General features: G+C 44.7%; 1 protein-coding gene across 6 annotated transcripts in view; it reads left to right on the top strand.

Annotated features, from left to right (window-relative positions):
• Nucleotides 1–1,207: 1,207 nt before the first annotated feature.
• The window catches only part of CHN1 (chimerin 1), a 223,818-nt gene continuing 206,365 nt past the window's right edge, over nucleotides 1,208–18,660 (top strand). For 2 of the 6 annotated variants that reach the window (XR_005838374.1, XR_005838375.1), the window contains exons 1-2: nucleotides 1,417–1,618; nucleotides 4,776–4,899. The gene's annotated coding sequence lies outside the window, so the exon portion shown is untranslated. Of the gene's footprint in view, nucleotides 1,346–1,416; nucleotides 1,619–4,775; nucleotides 4,900–18,660 lie in introns of those variants that run through there. The other 4 variants (XM_040643705.1, XM_040643711.1, XR_005838376.1 and 1 more) reach the window with 4 other exon arrangements.

Raw genomic sequence — 18,660 nt, forward strand, 5'->3', positions numbered from 1 at the left:
CTTTCAGTGACCATCACAGGAAGGCTGGTGGCCAACGGTCCTGGACGTCGTTGGGGTGGGATTCTCACCACTGCTGCTCATATTAAATTTGCTTTTTCCTCATTTTATTCTTTGTTTGGAAGATGGGGATCAAGAATACCTTTTGGGTATTAAGAAAGTTTAAAAGCTAATTAATTTGGAACATGGGTGTCAGAGTGTGTCTGTTGAGTATTTCTGGGTATGCTCAAACAGCCCAGGGGAGGTACGAGGAACTGGCTCCTCTCTGTGTTCATTGAATTCTTCCCTAAAGTCCTAAGTCCCTCTTCTAGCCTCTGTTCTGGGGTACCCTTACTCAGTTTTTCATCAGTGTAAGTAATCTCCGTGTGTGTGTTCCTCAAGACCCAAAGGAACATGAGTGAGTAGAACAGTACCAAGCCCAGCGTGCCGAGCGCGCCCTAAGAACTAAAGCCTCAGGTAGTGTCGCAGACACCAGGTCGTCTGCTCACCAGCCTCCCCACCCCTCTTCTCTGTCCGCAGTCCTGCCTTTACTCGGAATCGGGCCTCTGTGCGCTGCACGGAACTCTGGCCCCTCCGGTTGTCCCAGTGAGCAATTTCTCAGTGGTCCCTTCATCTCAGCGTGATTGCTCAAGAGTTCAAGTCGCGGGTGGCAGCGTCTGATCGGCGGAGGCCAGGTCCCCAGCTGCCCACGCTGACTCCCAGCGCGTGGAGGGAGGGCCCCCCGGTCCACTTCACGTTCTGTAGTGGGAGGGGGGCTTTTCCCCACCAACGCTTGAGACAGTGGAAGACTCACCCACCATAGAAAGCAAGCGTGGACGCTGGGTAGCCCACGGATCCCACAGCATCCCCCACAGGGAAAGTGGTGCGAGCGAAGCATCAGAAACAAAACTGAGTGGGGCGTGAGCCCGAGCTGCCTCGGCGACCTGCTTCCCAGGCTGAAGCGGTCTGGGAAAGAGGGGGTTTCCCCGGGCGTGATTTTACAGTTGTTTCTAGTTCAGCCGGGCGAGGCTGGACGAGACAACGCCTTGCAGGGGAGCCCTCGAATGCAGAAGTTACTTCTGACGCCACTCGAGCGGCTCGGAAACACAACGGGGACGCAGAGGGAACGCGGGGGCTCGGGCTGGGTGGGAGAGGCGGCGGGGCCGCGCATGAGCACCGCCTAGTTTGGACTCTGGGTCCACCTGCTGGTGACGTTTTTCCTCACCCGTTCTTTCCACCGCGCGTTCACCGCGCAAGGCTCGCGATTCCCAGCGGCGCGGCGATCAGCCCAAGGGGGTCCAGCTGCGACCCGCAGCAAGCTTTCCCCGAAGAACGGCCGAGCGGTGGTTAATCAACACAGCGGTTCTTGGTGGGTCGGGATGGGAGGCCGGAAGCGGGGTGGGTGGGGGGGTTGTTTGTTTGTTTTCGTTTCAGGACACACAGGAACCCACGGCTGTGGCGGAGGATTTCTGCAGCACTGGCGCCGGGGCTCCCGGGGCTCTGCGCCTCACGCGCTCGCAGCCGGGCCAGGGGACGGATGCCTGCTGGGGGCCGTGACCCTGCGGGACACTTCGTGTGCCTCACGTCCCCTCCTTTCTCAGCTCCTCGAGGACGACGCCAGCAGGAGAGGTTGCCTCGGCAGGTCTGTGCTCCTTGCGTGCGTGACTCACGGCCAGGGCTGCTCTCTTGCCCGAGAGCTGTATGTGCAGCCCGGGTCAGCTGGGGCTCTTCGCTGCCTCCTGGGTTTCTGCTGCGGCTCGAGGGAGCGGGACTGTCTTCTGCCTGCCGCCAGGTATCATAGGAGGGCTTCCTGTGTCTGTGGTCCGGGAGGCATACCGGTGATGACACTGAACAAGTTGAGGCCACTGCCGGGGGACTAACTCATCGCTAAATGACGCCACTAAATCCCTTCGAGTTTGCTGCACACAGACCTCCTTGGCGGGCCGTGCGGTGGAATGGCCCACCGTGGCCAAGTTAGACAACTGTGCTGCTGTGGCCAAGGTCCCTGGGTCTGACGACCCTCATTCACAGGGACAAGCCCAGCCCCAGCCCGCTTTCTTAGAAATACAGTTTGACCCTGCTTTTATTTTTTTAATTGAGGTTTGATTTAATCAAGTAAAATGGATCGACCTTAAGTGTAGAGCTTGGAGAGTTTTTATGGATTTATGTACCTGCGTCATCACCACCCAGGTCCAGACACACATGTGATTGGAGTTGACTGTGTCAATCAATTCCAGCAAATTCCTCACAATGCGGGGGGTGGGGAGAGGATACATAAGGCTGTGGTTCTCAAATGTTATGGGGCATCAGAATCACCTGGAGGGCTTGTTAAAACACAGATTGCTGGGCTTCACCCCAGTTTCTTATTCAGTAGGTGTGGGGTGGGCTGAGAATTTGCAGTTCTAACACGTTCCCAGGTGATGCTGATTCTTCCCTTCAGGGCCACACAGAGAGAACTCCTGGGCCCAGGAATTGCCAGGAGAAGTTCCTTAAGCTGCCTGGTATTTATAACCATACAAAGAAGGAAAACCCATTAGCCGAACAATTTTAATTAAAATGTGTCAGCCAGGTATGTGGCTGATGGTCTTTAGATGCTGGCCTTCTCTTGTCTGACCCAGAACTCTTTGATGATCTGGTCTGTTTCTAGCAAAGGGGTCAACGAAGTTTTAGGCATAGATTGTATCAGTACAAACTCAAAGAGCTCAAAAGATCAGTAAGCTTTTAAAAACTAGAAGACCCATTTTACCCTTTTAGAGTCAGAGGAGTGGTGTTTATAAATTGTTTTATATCCTCAGAAGAAGATTAACCAGTCAGCACCTATTGTTAGGGCATTTTAAACAGTTCTAAAAGGAGCACTGTGGCATAATAAATATATATATTTGGGTTTTGTTCCCAGTGTCTGATACACAGCTCCTAAAACCCTTGGACTCTCTAGAGAGCGATAAGTGTCTTGTGTATGCTCATGAGATGTCTGGTATGGAGTGGGGGAGCCAGACAGCTTCAGGATGGGTGCTGGTTGACCAAGACAGAATTAGGGGGTTGGAACTTGTAGCTGCAACAGTCCCACCCCCATCCCTAACCTCCAAGAAGGGGAGCGGGGCTGGAGATTGAGTTCAGTCACTAATGGCCAATGATTTCATCCATCATGCCTACATAATTAAACCTCTATAAAACCCCCTAAACCATGGGGTTCAGAGAGCTTCCAGGCTGGTGAACACATCAAGGTGCTGGGAGGGTGCCCCTCCAGAGAGGGCATGGAAGTCCCTTCCCACGTATCTGTCCTTATGCATCTTTTCCAGCTAGTCTTGAGTTGTGTCCTTTATGATAAACCAGTAATAGTAAGGGAAGAGCTTTTCTGAGATCTGTGAGCCACTGTACCAAATTATCAAACCTGAGGAGGGGCTCATGGGAACCCCCATTTATAGCTGGTTGGTTGGTCAGAAGTACGGGTGACCATGTCAGACTTTCGGCCGGGCAGTCCTGTAAGGTCTGTGCTAACTTCAGGAGTTAGCGTCAGAGCCGAACTGTGGAACATCTAGACGTCGTTGGGAGTTGGAGGATCAACTGAGGTGGGAAAAACCTAACACATTCGGTGTCAGAAGTGTTACGAATAAAAACAGCTCAAGCACACTGAAGAAGTGTAAAACTAACCACCTGAAATGTGCGTTTTTTATTTTTATATTCAATTTCTGAATCCAGAAAATTTTTCATAACTTTCTTTCCTAATATTCCAGATTTTTTTTACAAGGATTATATATTACTTTAATCAGAAAAATCAGAAAAAAATCAAGCACCAAAACAAAAACAAAATTTCTAGGAAAAGCAACAATAGAGGTCTGAGAAGTTTAAATTGTTTAAATTTGGATAAACAGCTGTATTTAATTAAGAATTTCTGTATTGTAAGATACTTACTTTTCTTTATCTATCTATCTATCTATCTATCTCAGAGTGTCCATGGGCTGTTTCTCACTGCTATTTGGTCTACAATGTCCAAGAAATGGATTCTTTAAAAAAAATAGACATTTATTTATTTATTTATTTATTTATTTATTTTTAAAGATTTTATTTATTTATTTGACAGAGAGAGAGACAGCCAGCCAGAGAGGGAACACAAGCAGGGGGAGTGGGAGAGGAAGAAGCAGGCTTCCAGTTGAGGAGCCTGATGTGGGGCTCGATCCCAGAACGCCGGGATCACGCCTGAGCCAAAGGCAGACGCTTAACGACTGCACCACCCAGGCGCCCCTATTTATTTTTTTTAAAAGATTTTATTTATTTGACAGAGAGTGAGACAGCCAGCGAGAGAGGGAACACAAGCAGGGGGAGTAGGAGAGGAAGAAGCAGGCTCCCAGCGGAGGAGCCCGATGTGGGGCTCGATCCCAGAACGCCGGGATCACGCCCTGAGCCGAAGGCAGATGCTTAACAACTGAGCCACCCAGGTGCCCCTAAAAAAATAGACTTTTAAACAAAAGTCTTAATATACTACCTTCCTAGTTTTTTCTTTTTCTTTTTTTTTAAAAAAGAGAGGTTGGAGCAGTGTTTGGAAAGGAAGGATGGGAAAGAAGTTTTTTGGGTTTTTTGTTTTGTTTTGTTTTTTAAGGAAAAGTAAACCACTTCCACTGTGGAGTAAACAGATTAATTCTGGTCCCCCTGATTCATTTTTAATTCCTTTGTGTTTACTTAGTGTGGGCTCCACTAGGCAGTGGTGTTTCTGTGAGCAAACATTCTGGACATTCTTTCTTCAGAAAGAAATGTCCTTGCAGACAAGATTTGAACATCGGCCCTGTCTTCTGTGCCTCCAGGGCTGAGAGGGAAGTGACCAAAATGAAAAACTGCAGTCAGACGGATTCACAAGGCTTCGTCTTCACATCACACCAGGACAGAAGCGGGGCTTGACTCTGCGTTCTTCCGACGCTGTGGCCACAGGTAAAAGCAAGAGCAAACGTAGACTCAACTCTAACCGCTTGGGCACAATCCCGGAGACGGGACCGGCCGGGGACGATCGGTGCTGGGGGGCAGCTGAGGCTCTTCCACTCCCATGGGGCTTTTCGGGCAAAGGGCAACCAACACATGCAGCTACTGCTGCTTTTGAAAAGTTGCAGCTCGTGGATCGAGTATTTGGTTAACCCCCTTTGAATCTAAAAAACAAACCGAAAACTCAAACCATAGAGTCAGGTAGTTTTAGAATGTGAAACAAAACCGAGCAGTCCTGGATGATCCCTCCCTCCCACAGTTCTTTGCTAATATGCCCCTGAACTCACGTTCACCCCGCTCCTCCGGGGTCAGGGGCTTGCAGCTTTGCAGGGCAGCCCTCACCATCACCAGACCGCTCTGTGGCCTTCCACCCTGGGCTTCTGGAAGGTCGGATGAAGGCCTCCACAGGACGGTTTCTGAAGTGTTTGAAGACGGTAATGTCATCTTCTCTGAGTCTCCTGTCATTCAGAGCGAGCATTTTGAAGGCTCTTATCTGTTCAAATTACGGGTTTGCTACCTCCCTCCCTTTCTCTCCCTCTCCACGAGGCTCTCCAGCCTGTCCAAGCTCTAAGTTTGTATTCTCTGTAGGATGAGCACGGAGCGGAGGACCCAAGGGTTCTAATCTTCTTTAATTGACACTGTTGCTAGCAGCTCAGTCTAATCTTTGCAAGTTCTATGATAGCCTTGCCTTTCTACTCGCTCCTGATGAACCTACAGTCAGCTAACGTGCCACTCCCCAAACTCAGGATCCTCATTACATGAACTTCACTTAAACCACCTTATGCTCAATTATTTGAGCCAGAGTGCAGGTCTTTGTATGTGCCTGGCTAAAGAGTAAAAAAGCGATCTCAGGGAAAGTCAGCACTTTGTCTAAGATCCCATGACTAGTAACTAAGGTTTTAGCATATCATTCCTTAAGAGCACACATCAAAGTCTTTTTCAGTCTTGGCTCTGTCATCCAAAAATTATCCGTATCACAAAACAAAACAAAGATTAAAAAAAAACAAACAACAACAACAACAACAAAACACCTTGCATGTATCAGGCATGATTTAAATGCTTTTTTTGCAAATTAACTAATTTAATCCTCATCAGTTTATGAGGTAGGTCCTATTATCATCCACATTTTAGGGTTTCAGAAGCTGAGACGCAGAGAAATTAGTAAATGCCCAAGGTCACAGAGTTGATAAATGGCAGAGCTGAGATTCACACCTCGGCAGTCCGGCTGCGGGCGCTTACCCATGATGCCTCTCCAAGCAACCTTTCCAGTTTCCTGTTATTTACAGCTTTAAAAAAATTGTCTCTGATTTTAAGACTGTGGTCGTTTATTTAATCACCACTTGCTGATTTCCAGGCCTCATGCTTGGCTCTGGGTACACATGCACAAGACAGACCGGGGACGTTGGGGCACAGGGTGATTTCTGACAGTTTTAAGTGACGGAAAACTGACTCCAAGCTAGAGTAAACTAAACAAGAGAGTTTATTGGCTCATGTATCCAGAGTCTAAGAGGAATAGATCTTCGTTTCGAGGCAATAGGATCTAGAGACAAAGATGCTGTAGTTAGGGCATGGGTGGGGTTTGTTGCCAGAAGACGGTGAGGGAAGGCCTGCCAGGCCAGCAGTAAACAGAGCCACCTGTAGAAAAGGGAGTCTTTGGCTACAAGCAACAGAGGCCTATCCTGGTAACTTGAAGATAAAAGAAATGTATTAGAAGGCATAGGGTGGCTTTTAGAATCATAAAATCAGCTGAAGAACTGGACTCACCAGGATTAATAACTAAGGCAGCTTGAGGGAACCCAAGTAGCATGAGATGAACTGACAGGCATCTTTTCTGAAATGAATCCGAACCAGTCTTTCTTTTCCCCCCTCATGTCTCTTCAGTCAAAATTAGCAAGCTACCTCTGCACACCTATTGGAATGGCTAAAATTAAAAAGACTGATCATACCAAGTGTTGACGAGCATGTGGAGAAATAGGAGCTCTCCTACATTGTTTGTGGGAATGTAGAATTGCACAAACTCTTTCCAGAACAGTCTAGCTATTTCTCAAAAACCTAAACATGCGTTTATCATCCAACCCATCCATTCTCCTTCTAGGTATTTACCTAAGAGAAATGGAAGCATGTGTGTATACTAAGACTTGTACACGAATGCCCATGGCACTTTGTTCATTATAGCCCCCCAAGGGGAAACACCCCAAAAGCCCATCAACAGGGGAACGGATAAGCAAGCGGCCATGTCCATACGTTGGAGTACTACTCAGCAACACAAAGGAATGAACTATCGATGCACACAGTGGCATAGATGAGTCTGAAATAATTATGCCGAAGGAAAGAAGCCAGTCAAAGAGGTTACATAGTGTCTGATTCAATTTATATGAAATTATAAAAAATGCAAATTCATCTATAGTGACAGAAAGGAGGTCAGTGGTTTTCTGGGGAGAGCAGCTAGAAGAAATTAGAAAGGAGAACAAGAAAACTTTTTGAGGTGATGGATATGTTTATTATCTTGACCGTGATGATGGTTTCATGAGTATATACGTATATTTCATTGTATCTGAGCATATAAATATTTACAGTTCGTCATATGTCAGTTATACCTCAAGAAAGCTATTAAAAATGTTCTCTACAAAGTCTACACTCAAGATTTAGAGAAAGAGATGATAATTTTCCTCTCCCAATCACCACTATTGGAGAAATTATTAAATGTATGCTAATTTCTTAATGTGTCATTGGTAGGTTAGTCTTTGGAGTGTTGGCTCTCGTGAGTGTGGGATGCCTTGGGGGAAGACAGCATTTAGTTCGTGGTTTCATGCAGCCCCACACGCTTCTACACAGAAAACTAGTAAATTAGTAAATCAGAATGTTTATGTTTATAGAAACATTAGAAATCACCTGGTTCAACCGTGACATTTAATAAGTGAAAAAACTGGGACTCGAAGTAATTTGCCGCACTTATTTGGCTAGTTAAAAAAAATCATGGTATAATTACTTAATTAAAAAATTACTGGGCAAATGACAAAATAATTACTAACAACAATCTTGACAGATTTTTTGTTTGTTTGGTTGGTTTCTGCCTCTTCAGGAATCTCTATGATTTATCCAGTCTAGAGACACCCCTTCCCCATAGGAAAAAGGGCTGGGAAAGATGTGGGAGTCACTTGACTGATAATGCCTTTCTGAATTCAGCTGTTTCTCCACCAAGGTCTGGACAAAGATTTCTCAAACACGGTGGCCTGGTGGTGGCTCCCATCTTCCTTGTATCAGTGAATCATAAGGTAGAGTAATCATGTTTGCTGAGTCTATTGTTTTATAAATGTTCTTCTTTATCTGAGTACAGTGGACACACATTGTTACATTAGTTTCAGGCGTACAACATAGTGATTCAACTTCTCTATTCGTTATGCTATGCTCACGCCGAGTGTAGCCACCATCTGTCGCTATACGACACTGTTACAATGCCATCGACTATAATCCCCGTGCTGTACCTTTTATTCCTCTGACTTCTTTATTCCGTGACTGGAAACCTGTATCTCCCACTGGCCTTCACTCATTATGCCCACCCCCCACCCCCTCCCCTCTGGCAACCATGAATTTGTCCTCTGCATTTATAGGCCTGATTCTGCTTTTTATTTATTTGTTCGTTTTTTTTAGATTCCACATTTAAGTGGAATCATATGGTATTTGTCTTTCTCAGTCTCACTTATTTCGCTTAGCATAATACCCTTTAGGTCCATCCGTGTTGTCACAAATGGTAAGATCCCATGCTTTCTTATGGCTAATATTCCATTGTGTGTGTGTGTGTGTGCGTGTGTGTGTATAACATATATATCTCACATCTTCTTTATCCATTCATCTATTGATCGACACTAGTTTGCTTCCATATCTTGGTCTTTGTAAATAATGCTGCAATAAACACAGGGATGCATGTATCTTTTCAAAATAGTGTTTTCATTTTCTTTGGGTAAATACCTACTAGCAGAATTACTGGATCATAGGATAATTCTATTTTTAATTTTTTGAGGAACCTCCACACTGTTTTCCACAGTAGCTGCACCACTTTGCATTCCCACCACCGATGCACTAGGGATCCTTTTTCTCCACATCCTCGCCAACACTTATTTCTTGTCTTTTTTATTTTAGCCATTCTGACGGATGTGAGGTGGTATCTCATTGTTATTTTGATTTGTATTTCCCCGACATCAGTGATATTGAACATCTGTTCTTGTGCCTGTTTGCCATATGCATGTCTTCTTTAGAAAAATGTCTGTTCAGGTCCTCTGCTCCTTTTTAAATCAGATTGTTTTGTGTGTGTGTGTTCCTTTGGAGTGGTTTTTAATTGGTAGAGAACAACAATAACGACAAAACATAGAACCAAGAGGAGTTTCCAACAATTAGATCAGCATTATTTAAATAGTGGTACTCATCAAATACTTTAAACACCTGGTTCACTTCAATAGCAATTTTGGCACAAGATCAACTTTTTTTCTATCACATTTTGGGGATAAGTGGCTAACCTTTTGCAATATAAAATAAAATAAAATACTTCTAAAGCATGCCTTACACAAAAATTGATTTCAGAAGTATGGAAAATATAAAGCCATAGAAGGACTAGAATAAAATATTGATGAATGTGGATTATACTCCTTTAAGGCATATGCTCAATGCATGTTTCCTATTCCCTTTGAGAACTGCCCTTTCTCCACACGCCCCTCTCGAGATGAGCCCCTTGGAGTTTGTGACTCCAACACTCCCTGGACACAGCTTATGTTTTTGGATTGGAGGGAGGGGCGCAGAATAGGCCAATGTACTGGGTGGACTGTGGGAATTAGCTTCTCTTTCCCATGAGTCAAGATTGAGGCGAAGAGATGCCAGTGCTCTCGTCAGTGGTGCGGAAAGTGGGGTGGCCACATTATGGATGAACAGTGTATCAGAGAAGAAGAGGGAAGAGTGAGGAGAGTGAAGCAGATAAACTCAGAGAAATGGGAAAGATGCTTTGGTTCCAGGAAAGGTTTTTAGTTCCAAGTTCCAGAATCTCACGTGGCCTGGTTGAATCTCCTACCTCCGGGTTCCAGTTTAGATCCCAAGTATTATAATGAGTTTCCCTTTAGTGAAACCAGCTTCTACGGCTCGCAAATTAAAAAGCCCGAACTGAAGCAATAGTCTTGGCAAAATTCTAAGTATGCCATCACAAGCAGAATCCCTAACAGAAAATTTCTTTGAAAAAAAATCTGTCCTCATAAAAATTAAAAATTTCTCTATGTAAAAAAAAAATCACACACAGAATTAAATTAGAAGAGCAGCTGGGGACAGAGAACTACATATATGACTGAGAGCTACGTTCTTACTATCACTGAAAACCCACAGCGAAAGGTAACTATGCTAATGGCAGCATCAGCAAAGATGTCAGAATAGGCCATTTCCAACAGGAGAAATTCAAATAACCGATTTATATATAAAATGTTCAGGTGCGAAAGAAAACAAACAAACAATGATGAAATACTATTTTGGGTGTATCGGGGTAGGTGGGCAGTCTCCTAACTGGCCTCCCACTTCCAGTTTTGCCTTCCCTGCGGTTTTTTTTAAACACGGCAGCCAGAGGGCGCCTCTTGAATCCTAAGTGAGAAGAAGTCACACCTTTATTCCAATCCCGCCTCTGGTTTCTGTCTTGTCTAGAGAAATCCATCACTCCCAGGACCAGCAGCCCCCATTACCTCACTACCCACATCTCCCACTCCCGCCCTTGCCCCCCGCACTCCAGCTTCCTGCTGGGTTGTTGTTGTTTGAACACATGAGGTGTGATTCAGCCTCTGGATCCTGTTGTTCCCTCTGATCAAAATGCTCTTCCCCCAGATATCCTCAGGCCCCGTTCCTTTCTCTCTTTCAAGTCTTTGCTGAAAAGTCACCATCTCAGTGAGGGGTTCCGTGTCCCCTGCACTTACAATGGACACCCTTCTACCCCTGCACTCCCGCCTCCCTCCCCTGTTCGATATGTTTCTGTAGCACTTAGCGCCTTCTGGTACACGAGGGAACTTACTCACCTATCTCGTTAATTACCTGCCTCTACATACCTAGAATGCAAGCCCCATGAGGGCAGGGACTTACCCCTAGCCCTTAGCACACAGCCAAGCACAGAGCAGGCACTCAACAAACATTTGCTGAACGAACGAATGAATTTTAAAAAGCCTAATATCAGTGTTGTGCCAAGTCTGGGAAGTGGTTACTTTCACACACTATGGATGAGCATGTAAATTTGTGGGATGTTTCTGAAGGATGATGCGGGGACAGGGATCAAAAGTCTTAAAGATGTGTATCTCTTGTAGAACATTAATTTATTTCTAGAAATTTATAATAAAGAAATAATGTATTAGAATCTTTTTGGGGGGCGCCTGGGTGGCTCAGTCAGTTAAGCGTCTGCCTTCAGTTCAGGTCATGATCCCGGAGTCCTGGGACCAAGTCCCACATTGGGCTCCCTGCTCACCAGGGAGTCTGCTTCTCCCTCTGCCCCTCACCCCACTCATGCTCTCTCTCTCTCAAATAAATAAATAAAATCTTAAAAAAAAACAAAAAACAAAAAACCTTTTTGGTTATAAAAAACAAGAAGCCACTTGGCTAGTTTAGGTAATAGTTGTGAAGTGATTTATTTCAAAGGATATTACATTAGAAGCCATATTACGAAGAAAGAAAGGGAGAATGCATTATGTGGGACGTTTGGACATCGCTCCCACACCCACTGTCTTAGGTGAGGCTCCCCAGGAAGCAGTCGGAGACGGCGATTTGCATGCAGAAAGTTTAGTGGGCAGTGCTCTTTGAATCAAAACCTGTAGGAGAGTGAGGAAAGGCGGACTGGGCAGAGGGCAAAGCTGAACTGTGATACCATCGTGATCAATGCCACAGTCAAGGGCACGGGGAGCTCTGGAGTTGTCCCATATTGAGGCAAGGAGCCAGGCTTTTCTATCCACATATCAAACAATCTTTGGATGTAGGTTGCCCCTACAGAGGATCTGTGACCTTGGTCCAAGCAAATCCTTCAGCCCAAGGGCAAGTCCTGGGAAGTGACTCAGCTGTGAGCCATCAGCAGTAGACATTCCTGGCATCTGGGAAAACGGATACCTGCATCCTGGTGGGAGGATCTGGACAGTACCCTGCAGCATGCACTCCACCCACAGAACTTATAGAAAGTTTACATTCTTCCAAGCCTTCGAATAATTGGAACCAGCACTTGGATGCCGACAGGGCTGGCTCTCATCTTTATTGTTTTCGATGCAACTCTTTCACTCTGGACAATTTTCTGTTTTTTATTGCACATGGTCAAAGATTGTTTCCAGCAGCCCCCAATTTCAGCATTACAGCTCCATCCTCAAGAGCAGGTAACTCACAACAGTTCAGCTTGGGTCAGTGTCCATTCACTGACCCACCAATGACTCCAGTAGAGGGGAAAGGCACACGGTGAAAACATGTTGTAACCATTTGGAGTCAAGGAGGCAGAAAAATGGACAAATCCATGCCTGCATGTGCCATATCTACAGGATTAGAAAAAAAATCTCAAAGAATGTAAACTGAAATGTAAACAGTAGTTATTTTTTTAACCGTGGTAGTGGAATTGATAATGGTTTCTCTTTCCTCTTTTTCTTTTTGTGTGGATATCTTTGTAACTGTTACATGCAGAAAAATAATATTTTTGTAATTGAAAATAGTTTTGGGGGCACCTGGGTGGCTCAGTCCGTTAAGTGTCCGACTCTTGATTTTGGCTCAGGTCATGATCTCAGGATCTTGGAATCTAGCCCCATATCAGGCTCCATGCTCAGTTCAGAGTCTGCTTGTCCTTCTCCCTCTGCTCCTCCCCTCCATATTCTCTCTCTCAAATAAATAAATAAATAAATAAATAAATAAAATCTTTAGGAAAAAAATAGTTTTTAAAAGGAAGTAGTTACTTGTCTCTGGCCCTCTGCATAAAAAGGGCCACTAGTCATAAGGTATAGAAAGACTATTCATATAAAGTAAAATTTTCTGGGACCTGGTGTGAAAAAAGAAATCCGGCTTGACTTTGCAAGCCTTTACCACTGAACTGCAAACAAATGAAACATGGAAAAGCCAAATATTCAGCAGTTATAATTAACCTTCTTACATCTCAGTGCTTCTTAATCATCTATCACGTGACCACACTGCAAGCACTAACTTTAAACAAAACCTTCCATTTATTTTTGCCAAAATGTAAACCGTTGAAGAGCATGTTATCAATACCCGAGCAGGCTGCCCCGAGGAGGTCCAGCACAGACAGCCCGTTTGGAATCACTGTAGTAGATTTCATATTTCCATTAATGTATTCAGCTGATGTTTGCTGAGTATCCATGTGCTGCAAAATATAAAGAAAAACACAGGGCGGTTGGGTGGCTCAGTAGGTTAGACATCTGGGTCTTGGTTTCAGCTCAGGTCATGATCTTGGGGTGAGAGACGGAGCCCCACATTGAGCTCTGTGCTCAGTGTAGAGTCTGCTTCTCTCTCTCTCTCTCAAATAAATGAATAAATAAAATCTTTAAAAAAAGAAAAACACAATAGAACCCTATTCTTAATCAGCTAAGGATCCAGAAAGTAGAAAGGTAGAAAGCATGTATGTGTATGTGTTATTCATAAATATATAGTCACAAATATATATGTTATATATGGGTGTATATACATACTCAGATAATTATAATAAAATGTAAAATGTATTTAGATCCATACCTGAACTTGAAGGACAGAGTTCTCTGGGAACTAAAAGGATTGGTTACTTCTGGGTAGGTGGCTTCATGGAGAATCTCAGTTTAAGTGATTGTTGGGGGATCTCAGCTGAACAATAGCATTATACATTTGATTGGGTGGTTTTGTTTGTTTTAACCAAGCATCTGTGTTAGCATAGCCCTCTACTGCCATGGTCTCTGCACAGGCTTGAAAACTGAAAGGAGGCCATTAAGAAGAACTGGCATTAAGTATTTTCAGTTAAATGAAACTCTAACTCCAGTTTTAGGGGAGGGAAAAGAAGGGTGGAGTCTTAACGCCCCAGGGCAGGGGTGTCTGGGAGTGTGGAAACGACAGTAGAATTGTGGCTTCTGTCAAGCCTGACTGTCTCACTCTGAGAGACGCCTGGATCTGCCCCCGATTACTGTAAGGCAAGCAAACACCAGTTCTTCTCTGAGATTGTGCTGTTAAAAAAAAAAAAAATGTCTGGAGAAATGAATTAGCTATTTCATTCCATTAAGTAATGGGATAAAAATGCATGTTGAATGGTAGAAAGCCTCATGTTTCCCATCTTAGTTAGGGAGGGGGAAAAAAAGGCTTTTAGGATTAAAAGGAGCCGTTGCTTCAATTGCAGGGACAAACTAAGTGCACGGTGCGCCGGGGCTGGAAGGCTGAGGAAACCGGCGTGGCCACGCTGAGCGAGGACCGGAAGGAGAGCTGTTGCCCAGGCTGGGTGTTTTCTCCTTTCTGTTAGGACTCGTGCTCTACTTCACCCCATCTGCCTCTAGAGGTTATCTTTCTCCACTTCGCATTGTTCTTCAGAAGAAACACGGGAAACGCAGGAAGACATGCCCTAGGACGGCTGGTTTCCCTTCACAGCTCCAGAAGTACTAGGCGCTTGCAACATTTTTAAAGCTTAGGAATCAGACTAACCCAGAAGATAAGGAGCATTAATGAAGTCACTCATGGATACAATAAACACTCGACAGGGAGTTATTTACTCTACCTCAGATTAAAAATTTGAAATCTTACTTGTCAGTAAAATAAATTTCCTCCTGACACTCATCAGCTCTAGAACCCACCCTCTTTTGACCCCTTGTAATTTCAAGGTGAGCAATGTCTGGGCGTTGTGGTGGTCACTTTTCCTTCTTCCTCTTCTCTCTACTGCTTAGCTGGCGGCCTCCCACCGGTCACCATCACCCAGAGAGATCTCAGGGCAGGCTAGCACTCTCCCGGCATTTTAAAAATTTAACCCCCTTCCAATTATATATTTCTTTCATTTGGTCTGCCCAAAACATATGTGAAAATTTTCTATCAAAGCACTTGCAAAATATTTTGGATATACACGTGGTTTGCTTTATTAGTTGGGCTCTGTCTCTTTGTATATCTGAGCTCCTGGCACGTTATCATCATCAATAGATGAAAACATGTGTAATTCCTTTTTTTTTTTTTTCGCCTAAAGATTGTATTTATTTATTTGACAGAGACAGCCAGCGAGAGAGGGAACACAAGCAGGGGGAGTGGGAGAGGAAGAAGCAGGCTCCCAGCAGAGGAGCCTCATGTGGGGCCCGATCCCTGAACGCCGGGATCACGCCCTGAGCCGAAGGCAGACGCCTAACGACTGAGCCACCCAGGCGCCCCAACATGTGTAATTCCTAAACTGGATTACGATTGGAACATCAACTCTAAACTCAATTTTTTAAATAGCAAAGTATTTGTTTATGGTATTAGGCTAACTTTTAAAATAAAGGGTCCTCAACAGGCCAACTATACTAATATATATGAGTATGTTAATGATAAAAATTTATCTGGGGCTCGACCTTTTGATAGAGAACGGCGATGTGCTGTAGTTAACCAAGCCCTGGAGCTCGGAGGTGGAAACCCCGGACTCTGAGAGCCCCTTTCCCCACAAGGTTGCTGTGAGGGTCATGAGAAAATGTACGCAAAGCATGTCACAGTTGGTTGCCTGTGCTCATTTTAAGCTGGGGACAAAATTCACTAGAATTTTGTCTTGGCCATGTTTCTCACCAACTCACTTTCTGAAAATGGAAAGACCAGATTTTTCAGCCTTTTTTTTTTTTTTTTTTTTTTGGTGGTTCAGAATCAAGGTTAGTGGACAGAGAAAGACTAGAACTGAGAGGCAGGAGGACAGGAGCAAGATTCTTGCTTGCTGGGCCAGTTCCCGGATCTCCGGAATAGTGAGGAATTTAGGTACCAGGTGAAGGTGAAGGAGAGTAAGCTGAAACAGAGAGACCAGTCTGCACGAAGGGAATAGGGATGGGGGAGAGTGCAGGGAGGCCGTATGCTGAGGGCTGCCAGAGAATTTCGGAAGCTCGAGGGCACTCTGCTCCAACACGGTTGCAGGGTAGGACGATGAAAGAGGAAAGGGGGTTTCGAGAAGTGTTCCTGAGAGGGATGCGGTGGGTACCGTATAATGTTCTTCGTGACATCCGAATGAGGACTTGAGCTCCTTTTTTTTTTTTAAAGATTTTATTTTATTTATTCGACAGAGATAGAGACAGCCAGCAAGAGAGGGAACACAAGCAGGGGGAGTGGGAGAGGAAGAAGCAGGCTCATAGCAGAGGAGCGTGATGTGGGGCTCGATCCCAGAACTCTGGGATCACGCCCTGAGCTGAAGGCAGACGCTTAACCGCTGTGCCACCCAGGCGCCCCGACTTGAGCTCCTTTTTAGTTACTTTTGGCCAGATGGACTATTGCTCAGAAGGCAACCTTAGGCCATTTGGGGTCATGGAGTAGTTCATCTTATGATTAGCTCTATTGTTTTTAGCCAATTATTAACAAGAATGAATGCTTACCCACCCCTGAATATTGTTTATATAAATCTAAAGCCCACTGGCTCATCACATATGACCAGACTGGGAATCCCAGTTGAGGCTCAGCTGGAAATCCTAAAACATAGAGAAAATAATTTTCCTGACATTGAATCAATTGTATATTTTGAAAGAGATTTAAATTATTTTCAACCTGGGAAATTGATGACAAAACAGGTGGCCGATTTAATGAAACAAACATCCAACTGTTTAGTTGGCACTGTATAATAGACAAGCACATTTTGTAAAATAATCGATTATAAATTTTGTTTCCTACAGGTTGTGTCGGCGATGCCACTCAAATAGTCTGGGAAGCAAATATATACGAGGTTCAAGAGTTGGGCATTGCTTTTTTGTGCGGGAAAAGATGGCTTAGTGAGGAGAGGACTTGTTGGCACAAGACTTGGGTGCCTACTTTCAGAGAAAATGGGGCTTTTACTGAATATTGAGGAAGATAATCCTCATAGAGAGAGGAAGAAAAACGTATTTATTACATATCCACTCTGTGCTTTATTTAATCCCCAGAAAGACCCTAAAAGGCAGATTTGTGTGAGTCGCCTGCCCAGCCCCTTCTCTCCTCCGAGCTCTGTACTGGGTTTTCTTTAAGGCATTGACCTCGGCCATGAGGTTTGGAAGGGTTCATGTACTTGGTTTGGGGGTAACCTGTGATTGGCCTGCACTCACCCCTTCTCCCTGGCCACAGCAATGACTCTTGGATGGACACTCGTGTTCCAGCTCAAGCCAGTGAGAGTGAGATATTCCAGGACTGTCTTCCCCTGGATGGAGAGGTAGGACTCTGTAATGTCTAGAACCTCTGAAGCCATTTTGCTATCACAAGGGGAGATTCTGGGAGATGCCATGAATGGGGGGGGGCAGACTCTGTGTTATATAAAGACAGTGACTGAAGGAATAGACTAGGTCCTTGGGGACATTTTTTGCACTGCTAGATCAGCCTTCCCTGAAACTCACCCTGACTCTGGGTTCATCCATGTCAGGGCCAGTTAATTTCCTTCGTTTGTTTAAACCAATTTGAATTAAGTTTTCTGCCAATTGCAATCAAAACGTTGCAAACTAAGTGATCCGGTGAGTACCTCTATTTTGCAGAGGAGGAAACTGAAGTCCTAAGAGATTTAAGTCTGCCTCCAGTCACATAGATAGTGAGAGGTGAAGCCAACATTTGAAGCCAGATCTTCCTATTTTTTTTTAAGATTTTAAAAATTAATTTATTTGAGAGAGAGAGAGTGCACACAAACAGGGGGAGGGGCAGAGGAGAGTGAAGATCCCAAGCAGACTCTGTGCTGAGCACAGAGCCTGATGCAGGCTCGATCTCATGGCCCTGAGATCATGACCTGAGCCAAAATAAGAGTCAGACGTTTAATCGACTGAGCCTCCCAGGTGCCCCTGAAGCCAGATCTTTCTGACCAGTGTTTTTCAAGATGTTCTGTAGCATTGGAGAAGTCTAGGGAAGTAGCAGATAACAACTCCCCCCTCGCACCCCCAGATTCAGTCAAATCCAGTGTTTTATAAGCTATGTGTTTTATAGGCTGTTTCCACTCAGTATTAAGAGGAAACAAAATGTTCAGAAAACTCCTTTCATCATGCCTGGTTTCTGAGTTGTAGAAAGGTCCACTCTAGTGCTCGGCCTTTCTTTTCTTTATGGCTAGTACTCTTTATTCCTAACTCTCTAAAAGTTAGCCTCATTTTCCCAGGATATCAGAGGTGTCGGGTGACATTTCCTATAACTGTTTAAAGGCTAGGCTCCCTCACAGTTCAGACCAGAATTCTTAGTACTTGGGAACAATTGCAGTAATAGGCGGGTAGGGCTTGAAGTAAGAGCCACTGTAACTGTTTTTCTTCCTTCACACAGATAATCAGATTCATCTTTCGGAAGGTCAGCCCTGATCATACCACTTCACAAATATTTGCTCCGGTTTCCTGTCCATACCCACAACCTCCAAAGTAGAGTGTGCATACCCCCAAGACTTTCATTGTCTTACAGGAAGAAAAAGTAGGACTTCTATATATAGTTATTAGTGATTTTATAAGTGAGGAGAAAATTAAGCTTTATTAGTGTTTTACGTGCAGATTGACAGAGATTTGCTCGCTCACTGTGTGTGGTGGAAAATCCTGCGTCACGTACGTCACGTGCAAAGTTATCCTGGGGGAA

The sequence above is a fragment of the Ursus maritimus genome, unplaced genomic scaffold (assembly GCF_017311325.1).
Source record: "Ursus maritimus isolate PB19 unplaced genomic scaffold, ASM1731132v1 scaffold_1, whole genome shotgun sequence".
NCBI lineage: Eukaryota > Metazoa > Chordata > Mammalia > Carnivora > Ursidae > Ursus > Ursus maritimus.